Here is a 14667-nt window from a genome sequence, read left to right on the forward strand (position 1 = left end):
TTCATCATTTTTTAAATTTAATTTTTATTAAATTTTTGTAATTTTACCCCCTTTTCTCCCCAATTTTCGTGGTATCCAATCGCTAGTAATTACTATCTTGTCTCATCGCTACTACTCCCGTATGGGCTCGGGAGAGACGAAGGTCGAAAGCCATGCGTCCTCCGAAGCACAACCCAACCAAGCCGCACTGCTTCTTAACACAGCGCGCCTCCAACCCGGAAGCCAGCCGCACCAATGTGTCGGAGGAAACACCGTGCACCTGGCCCCCTTGGTTAGCGCGCACTGCGCCCGGCCCGCCACAGGAGTCGCTGGAGCGCGATGAGACAAGGATATCCCTACCGGCCAAACCCACCCTATCCCGGACAGCGCTAGGCCAATTGTGCGTCGCCCCCACGGACCTCCCGGTCGCGGCCGGCTGCGACAGAGCCTGGGCGCGAACCCAGAGACTCTGGTGGCGCAGCTAGCGCTGCGATGCAGTGCCCTAGACCACTGCGCCACCCGGGAGGCCCGCCATCATCATTTTAACTGTCTTTGTCCAGGTATGGAATCTGATATATACAGCCCGTGGATATATAACAGAGTGCGAAATTCAAAAATATTTTTTTGAAATATTTAACTTTCATACATTCACAAGTGCAATACACCAAATTAAAGCTTAACTTCTTGTTAATCAAGCCATCCTGACCGATTACAAAAATGCTTTACAGCGAAAGCACATCATTCGATTATGTTAGGTCAGCGCCAGGTCACAGAAAAACATACAGCCATTTTCCTGCCAAAGAGAGGAGTCACAAAAAGCAGAAATAGAGATAAAATTAATCACTAACCTTTGATGATCTTCATCAGATGGCACTCATAGAACTTCATGTTACACAATACATGTATGTTTTGTTCGATAAAGTTCATATTTATATCCTAAAATCTCAGTTTACATTGGCGCGTTATGTTCAGTAATGTTGTGCCTCAAAAACATCCGGCGAATTTGCAGAGAGCCACATCAATTTACAGAAATACTCATCATAAACTTTGATAAAAGATACAAGTGTTATGCATAGAATTAAAGATATACTTCTCCGTAATGCAACCGCTGTGTCAGATTTCAAAAAGGCTTTACGAAAAAAGCACGCCATGCAATAATCTGAGTACAGAGCTAAGCCACAAAAACAAGCCATACTGATACCCACCATGTTGTGGAGTCAGTAAAAGTCAGAAATAGCATTATAAATATTCACTTACCTTTGATGATCTTCACCAGAATGCACTCCCAGGAATCCCAGTTCCACAATAAATGTTCGTTTTGTTCGATAAAGTTCATCTACATGTCCAAATACCTCCTTTTTGTTAGCGCGTTTAGTTCACCAATCGAAATTCACAAGGCGCGGGTCCAGACGAAAGTCCAGACGAAAAGTCAAAAAAGTTCTATTACAGTTCGTAGAAACATGTCAAACGATGTATAGAATTAATCTTTAGGATGTTTTTTTCATAAATCTTCAATAATGTTTCAACTGGACAATCCCTTTGTCTTTAGAAATGAAAAGGAACAGAGCTCGCTCTCACGGCCGCGCAGCTGATTTAGCTCATGGCATTCTGCCAGACCCCTTAGTCAAACAGCTCTTATTCGCTCCCCCTTCATAGTAGAAGCCTGAAACAAGGTTCTAAATACTCTTGACATCTAGTGGAAGCCTTAGGAAGTGCAATATGAACCCATAGACACTGTATATTCGAAAGGTAATGACTTGAAAAACTACAAACCTCAGATTTCCCACTTCCTGGTTGGATTCTTCTCAGATTTTCGCCTGCCATATGAGTTCTGTTATACTCACAGACATCATTCAAACAGTTTTAGAAACTTCAGAGTGTTTTCCATCCACATCTACAAATAATATGCAAATATTAGCTTCTGGGCCTGAGTAGCAGGCAGTTTACTCTGGGCACGATTTTCATCCGAACGTGAAAATGCTGCCCCCTATCCCAAACAGGTTTTAACAAGACACATAATACGTTGCATGGACTCACTGTGTGTGCAATAATAGTGTTTAACATGAATGACTACCTCATCTCTGTACCCCACACATACAATTATCTGTAAGGTCCCTCAGTCGAGCAGTGAATTTCAAACACAGATTCAACCACAAAGATCAATTGTCACGCCCTGGCCATAGAGAGGTTTTTATTTTCTATTTTGGTGAGGCCAGGGTGTGACTAGGGTGGGCATTCTAGTTTCTTTATTTCTATGTTGGTGTGGTTGCCAATCAGAGGCAGCTGTCTATCATTGTCTCTGATTGGGGATCTGTTACGAGAAGTTTGTTCTCAATGTTCATAAACTGAACTTCAATTAAACTACTCTGTCTGTTACTAAGAATTTGTAAGGTTCTTATTGAAATGAAACAGACAGAGGCCAGTCTACAATAGTCAGCTAAGTTTATTTACGAGAGCTCTGCTGTGCATATACAAAGACGTTCCTTTAATAATATTCTCTTAACCTACGCACATACATACAAACTAACATTAGGATTTTCTCCTGAAGTCTCACCACAGTTTATTACCACTCAACTGACAGTTCCAGTCCCCCCCAGATACAGGAAACCTGGAGGGGCTCTCCCTGTCCTGTCTTATCTCCCCAGAGTTACAGCCGGGTCGGTTCAAACATAGTTTAATGATCCTCTTTGTTTTCTTTAGGCACACACATACATTCCTCTCTTCCCAGGTACATGCTATATAACCTATTTCTTATGAACTAACATTATTTATCATTATAGAAAAACAGGGTAGAATTCAGTTAGTTATAGTTCTACGTTAAATGTATACATCATTTAGTCATTATTCATAAAATTCATAACAGGATCATATATATTAGCCCTTTTTCGTTTGGGTTTTGTGGGTAGTTATTTTCTGTTTAGTGTCTGCACCTGATAGGACTGTTTCGGCCGTGCTAGAGTGGGCATTCAGCCAGGATGGATTGTGCCGGCTCAGCGTTCCTGGTCTCTGGTGTGTCTCTTCGGCCCAGGTGATCCAGTGCCAGCTCTACGCACGGTGTCCCCGGTTCGCCAGCACAGCCCAGTGCGGCCTGTTCCAGCTCCCCGCACTTGCCGGGCTACAGGGGGTATCCAGCCAGGACGAGTTGTGTCAGCGCTGCGCTCCAGACCTTCGGTGCGCCTCCACGGTCCAGTGTGTCCTGCGCTGGCTCTACGCACTATGCCTCCAATGCGCCGTCATAGCCCAGTGCGTCCTGTGCCAGCTCTCCACACTCACCGAGCTAAAGTGAGTATCCAGCCAGGATGTGTTGTGGTAGCTCCACTCACTAGGCTGCCAGTACGTCTCCTCAGTCCGGTGAGACCTGTTCCGGTGCCACGTACTAAGCCTCCAGCGACGGTCCCCAGTCCGGAGCCTCCGGCGATGATCGGTGGTCTGGTTCCTCCGGCGATGATCTGCGGCCTGGTTCCTCCAGTGAAGGTCCATGCACCAGGGCCACCACCATCTGCGGGCGGAGGGGGGTCTACGTTCCGCACCAGAGCCGCCGCCGTGAAGGGATGCCCACCCGGACCCTCCCCCTTAGAGTCAGGTTTTGCGGCCGGAGTCCGCACCTTTGGGGGGGGGGGGGGGGGGGGATACTGTCACGCCCTGGCCATAGAGAGGTTTTTATTCTCTATTTTGGTTAGGCCAGGGTGTGACTAGGGTGGGCATTCTAGTTTCTTTATTTCTATGTTGGTGTGGTTCCCAATCAGAGGCAGCTGTCTATCGTTGTCTCTGATTGGGGATCATATATAAGTTGTGCTTTTTTGTTTGGGTTTTGTGGGTAGTTATTTTCTGTTTAGTGTCTGCACCTGACAGGACTGTTTCGGTTTTCCCTCTTTGTTATTTTGTTCGAGTGTTTTGAGTAATAAATGTATTATGAACACTTACCACGCTGCGCTTTGGTCCACTCATTCCGACAAGAGCCGTGACACCAATGAGATTTTCCAAAGCCTCACAAAGAAGCGCACCTTTTGGTAGATGGGTAAAAAAAAAAAAAAAGCAGACATTGAATATCAAATCAAATTTTATTTGTCATTTGCACTGAATAAAACAGGTGTAGAACTTACCGTGAAATGCTTACTTACAAGCCCCTGGTGAAGTTATTAATTACACTTTGGATGGTATATCAATACACCCAGTCATTACAAAGATCCAGGAGTCCTTCCTAACTCAGTTGCCGGAGAGGAAGGAAACCGCTCAGAGGCCAATGGTGACTTTAAAACAGTTAGAGTTTAATGGCTGTGATAGGAGAAAACTGAGGATGGATCAACAATATTGTAGTTACTCCACAATACTAACCTAATTGACAAAGTGAAAAGAAGGAAGCCTGTGTGTGCTGCTTTCCAACAGACACTGGGAGATAAATTCACCTTTCATCAGGACAATAACCTTAAACACAAAGCCAAATATACACTGGAGTTGCTTACCAAGACGACATTGAATGTTCCTGTGTGGCCTATATACAGTTTTGACTTAAATCGTCTTGAAAATCTATGACATGACTTGAAAATGAATCTGTAGCAATAATCAACAACCAACTTGACAGAGCTTGAATACTTTCAAAAGACAAAATATTGTACAATCCAGGTTTGCAAAGCTCTTAGATTCTTAACCAGAAAGACAACTGTAATCACTGCCAAAGGTGATTCTATCATGTATTGACTCAGGAGTGTGAATACTTATGTTAATTAGATATTTCTGTAATACATTTTCTATACATTTGAAATAATTTCAAAAAATCATGTTACTTATGGGGTATTGTGTGTGAGGAAAAAATGAATATTTAATCAATTTTGAATTCAGGCTGTAACACAACATGTGGAATTAATCAAGGGCTGTGAATACTTCCTGAAGGCAGTGTATACAGTATGTACTGTAGATTTATCCTGTTTTTCCTGTTTAGAAAAATAAACGCTTTATTAGACATCTGTTCATTTTGTTGAATTTTGGGGACAAAAGCAGTTGCTGCGACACTCAGATAGAGGGTTCCATCAGAGGTCTGAGTGCCAGACGGTACACTACAACACACACACTTCTATTTTTGTGTGTGTAAAAACATTGCAACAGTATCCCTGGAAGTGTCACACGCATGACGACAGTGATTCTTTTTATACCATCTCACGCACGCACGCACGCACGCACGCACGCACGCACACACACACACACACACACACACACACACACACACACACACACACACACACACACACACACACACACACACACACACACACACACACACACACACACACACACACACACACACACACACACAGGTCTCTCCACAACATCTGATTGGTGAGTGGGAGTTGATGGGAATAGATAAAGCATAAATAACCAGCTCCTGTTTAGAAGCCTCCATGTCAAACACGATACTTATGATTGGATGGTCATCGGACAGTTATATTTGCTCTGCCCCTGGACACACCCCTATGGCAAAGTATTTGAGTATTTACTAATGGAAATCAAGGCGGATAGGTCTGCTACAGTACGTAGGATAGTATCTGGCTCCTTCTCTGTCCTGCTATTGGTGGGGACGAAGCCGATAGACGAATCGACCGACTGGAGGACAGACAAACATCCGAACAGAGAAACAGTGACGCAGAAAGACAGACGCACAGACGGACAGACCGAACGACCATCCGACACACTGATAGACAGACAAATCTTCACAATTGACTGACCGACTGAAGATAGATAGGCCTCACTAGTGTCATGTCTCCTGCTGAGAGGCTGAGTGTGCTCCTCTTCCTAGCTGGGTTCTTCGGGGGCTTGGGGGCCCTGTCCCTGATATTCTCCTTTGGAACAGACTACTGGTTGCTGGCCTTGGAGACCTGTGGCCCTGGGGGGCATCAGAGACCTGGGAGACTGGGGCCCTCAGACCTGGGGAGGGGGAGATAGAGGATCAGGACACTGTGACATACTTCCACCAGGGCTTCTTCTGGAGGTGCTCCTTCAGTGTGAGGAGAGAGGAGAACATGGTGTGGTACTTCTGGATCAGTAAGTAGGAGAGTTCTTTTCACTTATTTATGAAATAGAAATACTGTAGCACACAATACATTCATTGATGAATGACAAGAATGACCTGAACTAATATAATGAACTAAAAAAAAACAAGGTAAATTTTTTTTCAAAGCCAATCAACCACACCAAAAGGTCTGTGTGCCTGCCTACCTCTTCCCATGTTATGCTTCTGAGCAAAGCACGGGTTACCAGGCACCTGACACTGCAGTCTACAGGGCCTTCTGGAGTATCTTCCTTCTAGTGGGCGTGGTCACTGTTATGATTGGTGGGTTTGTCATCATCTGTGCCTCTCCATTGGCCAGTCACAGGCTCTACAAAGTAGGCGGGGCACTCTTGCTCACTGGAGGTGAGTTATCGGTTGTGTTCCTCTGCTCAGACTATGCTGACGCATGCCAAATCTTACAATGCCTGGATAGGTATTTTTTACATATCAGCTAACCACATCATATGTTATAGAAATATGGTGCCAGACGGCATAGTCGATGATGTAGCGTGTAACCATTGGTTGATGCATGCATCGTCTGATCAGAGCAGGGGAACACGACCATCATGAGTTACTAGCCATGGTTGGGTCCACTCAACTTTACATGAAGCTCAAAGTTCAATGTGGAGCAGTGGCGATTTTAGCATCTATTTTATGCATGCCAGCAAACCCACAACACAACACAACACTAAACAATACATTAATTACACTATAACAATGACAAACGGTGCCCACACAGGGTGCCTACATAGTCCCAACAGCAGTCCCAAGACCTTACCACTGCTACACCTGGCTATCAGCGGAGCCTTGTATGGCAACATAACAGTTAATTCAGCCTCATTTACTGTCTTTTAAAAAACCTTAGCTGATATGGCTGACTTGCTTAAACAAATGTGGCTTTTACGGACAATTGAGATGTACAAACTATAGCATAAGGGGATATGAGGCAATCCGTAATTTTGATTAAGACATTAATGAGCGAGCTAGGACGGACGTAGTCAAATGCACAACAACTGAATTCAGAACATGGGCTGTTTTTACAGTATTCTCCCTGTACACCAAGTCAAAAATGATAGAATAAATCTAAGGGGCATATATTCAGACAATGAAAGCTCTTATAATACTCAATGATAACATTTCTCTAAAACAGGCTTATCCTTTTTGTTTATCCTTTTAAGCTTGGAAAAGAGACCCTTAAACCCAGACTTGGGACCACACACCCACTCTACTGAATAGCAGGCTAGTGATTGCTTTGCAATGCTTGCACTTAACCACTGATTCCTTCCAAACCACTCATTATTGAATTTGCAATTTCCAACTTGTTGTGTAATGTCCAATGGCCGATGAGCACCTGTACATTTTATCTATCATTTCTCTTCGTTATTTCTTCTCATATGACAAGGATTTAAAAACATTTGCCAGTAGATTTTTGACTTGATTCATGATGATGACTGCTAGCTTGCTAGCTAAGATTTTGAAAGTAGGATGTTGACATGATCAGTCCAATCAAAACTACGGTAGATATAACGTGATTTGGCATCATTTTATCTGTGGCCAATGACCTTGATCCTTCTTGGATGGGCACTTCTAATGTAACTCTATGGCAGCACCCAAGGGGAGTGAATTTTTTAGCTCTACCCTTAGATTTGCGGTGACATAGTGTCCCCATGAGTGACAGAACACTGAGCCAATCACGGCGCAACTAGAGAACATTACCAACCCATACGCTCCGTATTTTCCGCTGGCTGCCCCACCACCACCACAGAAAGCACTGAGCTAGGCTGAAACACTTGCATTTTGGAGCTGCCTTACTCAAGAAAGCAAAAAAATGGACCAAGTTTGTATGCGGCTTTATTAACATTATTATATATATATATATATATATATATATTTTTTTTTTAAATTTTATCCCATTTTCTCCCCAATGTTCGTGGTATCCAATCACTAGTAATTACTATCTTGTCTCATCGCTACAACTCCCGTACGGGCTCGGGAGAGACGAAGGTTGAAAGCCATGCGTCCTCCGAAGCACAACCCAACCAAGCCGCACTGCTTCTTAACACAGCGCGCCTCCAACCCGGAAGCCAGCCGCACCAATGTGTCGGAGGAAACACCGTGTACCTGGCCCCCTTGGTTAGCGCGCACTGCGCCCGGCCCGCCACAGGAGTCGCTGGAGCGCGATGAGACAAGGATATCCCTACCGGCCAAACCCTCCCTAACCCGGACGACGCTATGCCAATTGTGCGTCGCCCCACGGACCTCCCGGTCGCGGCCGGCTGCGACAGAGCCTGGGCGCGAACCCAGAGACTCTGGTGGCGCAGTTAGCACTGCGATGCAGTGCCCTAGACCACTGCGCCACCCGGGATATATATATATTTTTTACATTGTTTGCAAACTGATATGTGACATGTATTAATGCCAGAATAACATGCAAAACAGGCATCCCCATTTGCCCTGAATGACGAGTTGCCACTAATCAGGAGACACATTTATGTTCTATTAACTTTTATTGAGTTGAAATGTTTCCCTCTTCCTCCCTCTCTCCCCCCCTGTCCCTCTCCTCTCTCCAGGTCTATGTCTCCTGGTTGTAATAATGATGTATGTAGTCTGGACCCAGGTACTGGACACTCTGGAGGACTATGCTGCCCAGCAACAACACTCCTCTCAGTGTCCAACAGTCTACCACCTCAGCGTCCAATACAGCCTCTCCTTCCTGTTTGCTCCCGTCTCTGTCTTCTTCTTCCTGCTGGCAGCACTACTCTTCATCCTGATTGGACGAACAGTGCGGAGGTGCCATCACAAAGTGCCAATGTAGTGACTGAGGGGGGAAACAGCCAGAGAGGAAGTTGGGAATGAACCGTGCAGTGACTCCAGTGCCATAAAGGCCCAGACCTCCATGTTCAGTCTATAACAAGAGCCAGTAGTGACTGACACCATGGTCAAGTCTTATGGCTCTCACAGAGTAATACAGATGGACCATATTAAATACATTTGGAATAATCAACTGTGATTAGCTTTGAATAAAAAGGCTACAGTCTCATTGGGAGTTAAATTTAATTCCACAGATTTTTTGCAACCAGTTCTGGACTCTATCAGACAGTCCAGTCATGGAGGGTAATGAATTAGATTGTCATTATCTATTGGGATAATCATGACGGACGGGACAGCGGGTTCCTAATCAACTGCAATACATCTGAACGGAAATACAGCTGGGTTCCACTACCACCACTAGAGAGCAGTGTTGCTTTAACAGTAGTAAAGTAGGACAAATAGAACACTGTTCACAGTATTTCTAACCCAAATACTTCAAGCCATCTCAGAGAGCTTATATAGTTTCAATGGGAACAGACGTATCCCAGCCAACGTGAAGTTGCATCATTCATATTTGATTACAGCAGAGAGATTAAAAAGTTGAAAGAGGAAATGGTGAGATAATTTATTCAATTGCCTTTTTTTTGTGGACCAAACAAAAGATAATATATGTTCAGTTTTTTCCCTTCTTCTGTACAGTACGGTTAACGGCATATTAAAGTAACTGATACAGAAAGCCCACCATCACACCTTTATAATTGGAAAAGGCAAACATTATGAGTTCTCTCTCAGTGGCGAGGGCCTGAGACAGTAAGACAGCGATGAGATGAGGCTGACTGGGGGAGGAAAGGAGGGGAGGAGAAGAGGTGAAGTGTCTCATCAGTGTGTTTTTCTTTTCTTTTAATATCTTTCCTCCTCTTCCTAGTCTGAGCTGTGAACAAGGTGAGCGTAATTACACTAGGAGCTTGTCACATTCACTTCTGTGGCCTCACACCGCCTGAAACATCTCTGGCACTAGCACCCCCCCCCCCCACCTACACCCCCCATCACCACCCGCCTGCGTTAAACGCACACCGGCGCCACGAGCCACTCGTTTTAAAAGGGAGAGATTTTAATGATAGCCTGATTCAGTCATCTCTTGCTTTCAATCTTGTATTTTTTAGAAAAAGAGATTCTGTTGGCAGATTCATTTCCAGTATGTGCCCCCCCCACAATCCAACATCCTCCAGATTCAGTGTTATGTGTCACTGTCACCCCAGCGTTGCTCACACACTGTTGTTGATCCCCTCGTCACCTGGGTCTCTGTCCCTGAGAAATGAGACTGTCCACAACAATTACTACAAGAGCAATAAAGTCTCTGTCCTGTTCTCTCATTCTCTCGTCTTGCTCTCTCTTTCTCTCCATCCCATTCAAAATGAAAAATGGTGGATCAAATGTAAGTCACATGACAGATTACAAAATGGAGACCATTGTTTTTAAGTTAAATGTATTTTCTACAAATACTCCTTAGCTCTTTGGTTGGCACTGTACAATCAGCAAATCAGTACTTGCATGGTTTGCTTTTGTGTGTGAGTGTAAATCACACTCACATATTACTTGGTACAATCATGGCATAGTTCCCCTCCTTCTTATCCTCCACATCCTCCCTAAACACACCCTGTCCTCCCAGTTGGTTTGGTCCACTCAGCCCAGGGCCTCGGGGCCCACCCAGGGGCCACAATTATTCATCCCTTTGCTCAGCCAACTAGAAGAAATTACCCTCTCTCCAGATCCAGGACCTTCTAACCTGAATCAGAACCCCAGGCTGAAGCCCCCTGCCTTGGCTACAATTATGACCCCCCGTGCCTCCACTCTCCAGACCCAGTGTTTTCCATAAATATGAGTCTGGGCGGCTGGACCCTGTTGTACTGTACTCACACAGCCCATGCTCTGTCTGTCTGGTGTGGGTCTGTGGAGCTGTAGCCTGCAGGCTGTGTGTGTTCACTGTCCCTCGGGTGGCTAGGGAAAAACAGAAGTGTTTAGGAGCTGAAGAGACACATATATTGGACTGATGGATGATAAATGTGAAGAATAGAGGAGAGTCAGACTCTTCAGAAATCTTTCATGGATTTCAGCCATATGACCATAAGTGTATATGAATAGATCTGATGTTAATAACTTGTTGGACTCTACACTACAGCATGTCCTGTCCTTTTTCTTCCATGGCACTTTCCTCACATTGTATGTTCTATTACCCTTTTCTATTCATCCTGCTCACATCCTCTTATTTAGCTCTATTTCCCTGTTTCTAACATGAGATCTTTCTCTTTTCCCCTCTCCTCTCTCTCTCCCCCTTTTCCCCTCTCCTCTCTCTCTCCCCTCCATCTCATCTGGCCAGGTCTTTCAGTGTTCATAATGAGGTCTGTGATTGCTCTGTGGCCCTCTCCCCCGATCTGCCCTGCTCTCTCCTCTCTTCCTCTCTCCTCCTTTCTTCCTGTGTCCTCTGCTTCTTTCCTGGGGGTTAATGAAGATCCTGTGGATTAAAAAGCAGCTGTTAGAAATGACACTGGCTCTGGCAGAGATGTGGGGCTGTAGGATGGATTGTGCCAAGAAGGCGGGAAGAGAGGAGCAGGGTAAATAGAAGGGCATAGGAACCTTTTTGTCCTGCCATTTGAATATCTACAGTAAATCCTATTACCCATCTACATCTCTCTCTCTCTCCCACACCATCTCTCTCTCTCTCTCTCTCTCTCTCTCTCTCTCTCTCTCTCTCTCTCTCTCTCTCTCTCTCTCTCTCATCCTATTGCTATCATTTATCTTTTTTTCTTTCTCCCCCTCCTCCCTATCTCATCTGTGTTCACGGGTCCCTTATCATCACCTTCTTTGACAGTCCCTTTCACCTCACCAGGAGGAGAATGACTTGTGAGCACAAATACCTGACTGTGGAGCACTTATCATTAGGAGGGGAGGATGAGTCCGCGGAGAGACGACGACTTTTCTTCATCTGTCCCTCTCTCATCCTCCTTCCCTCTCATCCTCCCTCGCTTCATCCCGCTCTTTCACCGGACACTATGTACATCAGGTCAGTGTGTACATCAGGTCAGTGTGTACATCAGGTCAGTGTGTACATCAGGTCAGTGTGTACATTAGGGAAGGTAAACAGATGATATTTAGCTCATTTTCAATTCCGCCACCTCCTTCACCTCACCTCCTCCTTGGAGACCAAAAGTGGCATAAGCCTGTTCCTTTTTCTCTCTCTCTCATTCCCGTTTTTTTATTTTTTTATTCTTCTTTCCTCCCTCTCCTTCTCCTCTTCCAAAAAAAATGATCAACATAGTGTACTGGAAGAGAGAATGGGAGAGAGAGAGAGAGAGAGAGAGAGAGAGAGAGAGAGAGGGATAAAAATATGAAATACAAGTTTCTTTCATCCATGAACGCTTTCATTTCTTTTTTCAAACTGAGGGAATAATCAGTGGTGCAACTGATACAACCTTTACTAGGGGGAAGAGAGGAGCGAGGGGGGAGAGAGGGGGGAGGAGGTGGTGCTACTGATACAACCTCTACTAGGGGGAAGAGAGGAGCGAGGGGGGAGAGAGGGGGGAGGAGGTGGTGCTACTGATACAACCTCTACTAGGGGAAGAGAGGAGCGAGGGGGGAGAGAGGGGGGAGGAGGTGGTGCAACTGATACAACCTCTACTAGGGGGAGAGAGGAGCGAGGGGGGAGAGAGGGGGGAGGAGGTGGTGCAACTGATACAACCTTTACTAGGGGGAAGAGAGGAGCGAGGGGGGAGAGAGGGGGGAGGAGGTGGTGCTACTGATACAACCTCTACTAGGGGGAGAGAGGAGCGAGGGGGGAGAGAGGGGGGAGGAGGTGGTGCAACTGATACAACCTCTACTAGGGGGAAGAGAGGAGCGAGGGGGGAGAGAGGGGGGAGGAGGTGGTGCTACTGATACAACCTCTACTAGGGGGAGAGAGGAGCGAGGGGGGAGAGAGGGGGGAGGAGGTGGTGCTACTGATACAACCTTTACTAGGAGGAAGAGAGGAGCGAGGGGGGAGAGAGGGGGGAGGAGGTGGTGCAACTGATACAACCTTTACTAGGGGGAAGAGAGGAGCGAGGGGGGAGAGAGGGGGGAGGAGGTGGTGCTACTGATACAACCTCTACTAGGGGGAGAGAGGAGCGAGGGGGGAGAGAGGGGGGAGGAGGTGGTGCAACTGATACAACCTCTACTAGGGGAAGAGAGGAGCGAGGGGGGAGAGAGGGGGGAGGAGGTGGTGCTACTGATACAACCTCTACTAGGGGGAGAGAGGAGAGAGGGGGGAGAGAGGGGGAGGACGTGGTGCTACTGATACCACCTCAACTAGGGAAGAGAGGAGCGAGGGGGGAGAGAGGGGGGAGGAGGTGGTGCAACTGATACAACCTCTACTAGGGGGAGAGAGGAGCGAGGGGGGAGAGAGGGGGGAGGAGGTGGTGCAACTGATACAACCTTTACTAGGGGAAGAGAGGAGCGAGGGGGGAGAGAGGGGGGAGGAGGTGGTGCTACTGATACAACCTCTACTAGGGGGAGAGAGGAGCGAGGGGGGAGAGAGGGGGGAGGAGGTGGTGCTACTGATACAACCTTTACTAGGAGGAAGAGAGGAGCGAGGGGGGAGAGAGGGGGGAGGAGGTGGTGCAACTGATACAACCTTTACTAGGGGGAAGAGAGGAGCGAGGGGGGAGAGAGGGGGAGGAGGTGGTGCTACTGATACAACCTCTACTAGGGGGAAGAGAGGAGCGAGGGGGGAGAGAAAAAGAGAGGGGGGAGGAGGTGTGCAACTGATACAACCTCTACTACTAGGGGGGAGAGAGGAGCGAGGGGGAGAGAGGGGGAGGAGGTGGTGCAACTGATACAACCTTTACTAGGGGAAGAGAGGGGAGCGAGGGGGAGGAAGGGGGGAGGAGGTGGTGCTACTGATACAACCTCTACTAGGGGGAAGAGAGGAGCGAGGGGGAGAGGAGGGGGAGGAGGTGGTGCAACTGATACAACCTCTACTAGGGGGAGAGAGGAGGAGGGGGGAAGGAGGGGGGAGGAGGTGGTGCAACTGATACAACCTCTACTGAGGGGGAGAGAGGAGGAGGGGGGGAGAGAGGGGGAGGAGGTGGTGCAACTGATACAACCTCTACTAGGGGAGAGAGGAGCGAGGGGGGAGAGAGGGGGGAGGAGGTGGTGCAACTGATACAACCTCTACTAGGGGAGAGAGGAGGAGGGGGAGAGAGGGGGAGGAGGTGGTGCAACTGATACAACCTCTACTAGGGGAGAGAGGAGCGAGGGGGGAGAGAGGGGGGAGGAGGTGGTGCACTGATACAACCTTTACTAGGGGAAGAGAGGAGCGAGGGGGGAGAGAGGGGGAGGAGGGTGGTGCTACTGATACAACCTCTACTAGGGGGAGAGAGGAGCGAGGGGGGAGAGAGGGGGAGGAGTGGTGCACTGATACAACCTTTACTAGGGGGAAGAGAGGAGCGAGGGGGGAGAGAGGGGAGGAGGGTGGTGCTACTGATACAACCTCTACTAGGGGAGAGAGGGAGCGAGGGGGGAGAGAGGGGGAGGAGTGGTGCTACTGATACAACCTTTACTAGGGGGAAGAGAGGAGCGAGGGGGAGGAGGGGGGAGGAGGTGGTGCTACTGATACAACCTTCTACTAGGGGGAGAGAGGAGCGAGGGGGGAGAGAGGGAGGAGGTGGTGCTACTGATACAACCTTTACTAGGGGGAAGAGAGGAGCGAGGGGGGGAGAGAGGGGGGGAGGAGGTGGGCTACTGATAAACCTCTAACTATGGAAGTAATATATCGATATGGGGGAGGAGAACGACGGGGAGGG

The 14667-nt window shown here is 47.3% G+C and overlaps 1 pseudogene; it reads left to right on the plus strand.

Moving 5' to 3' along the window:
- Positions 1-5730: 5730 nt before the first annotated feature.
- LOC120033433 lies at positions 5731-8837 on the plus strand (annotated as a pseudogene).
- The last annotated feature ends 5830 nt before the right edge of the window (positions 8838-14667 follow it).

Source organism: Salvelinus namaycush, chromosome 40 (genome assembly GCF_016432855.1).
Source record: "Salvelinus namaycush isolate Seneca chromosome 40, SaNama_1.0, whole genome shotgun sequence".
NCBI lineage: Eukaryota > Metazoa > Chordata > Actinopteri > Salmoniformes > Salmonidae > Salvelinus > Salvelinus namaycush.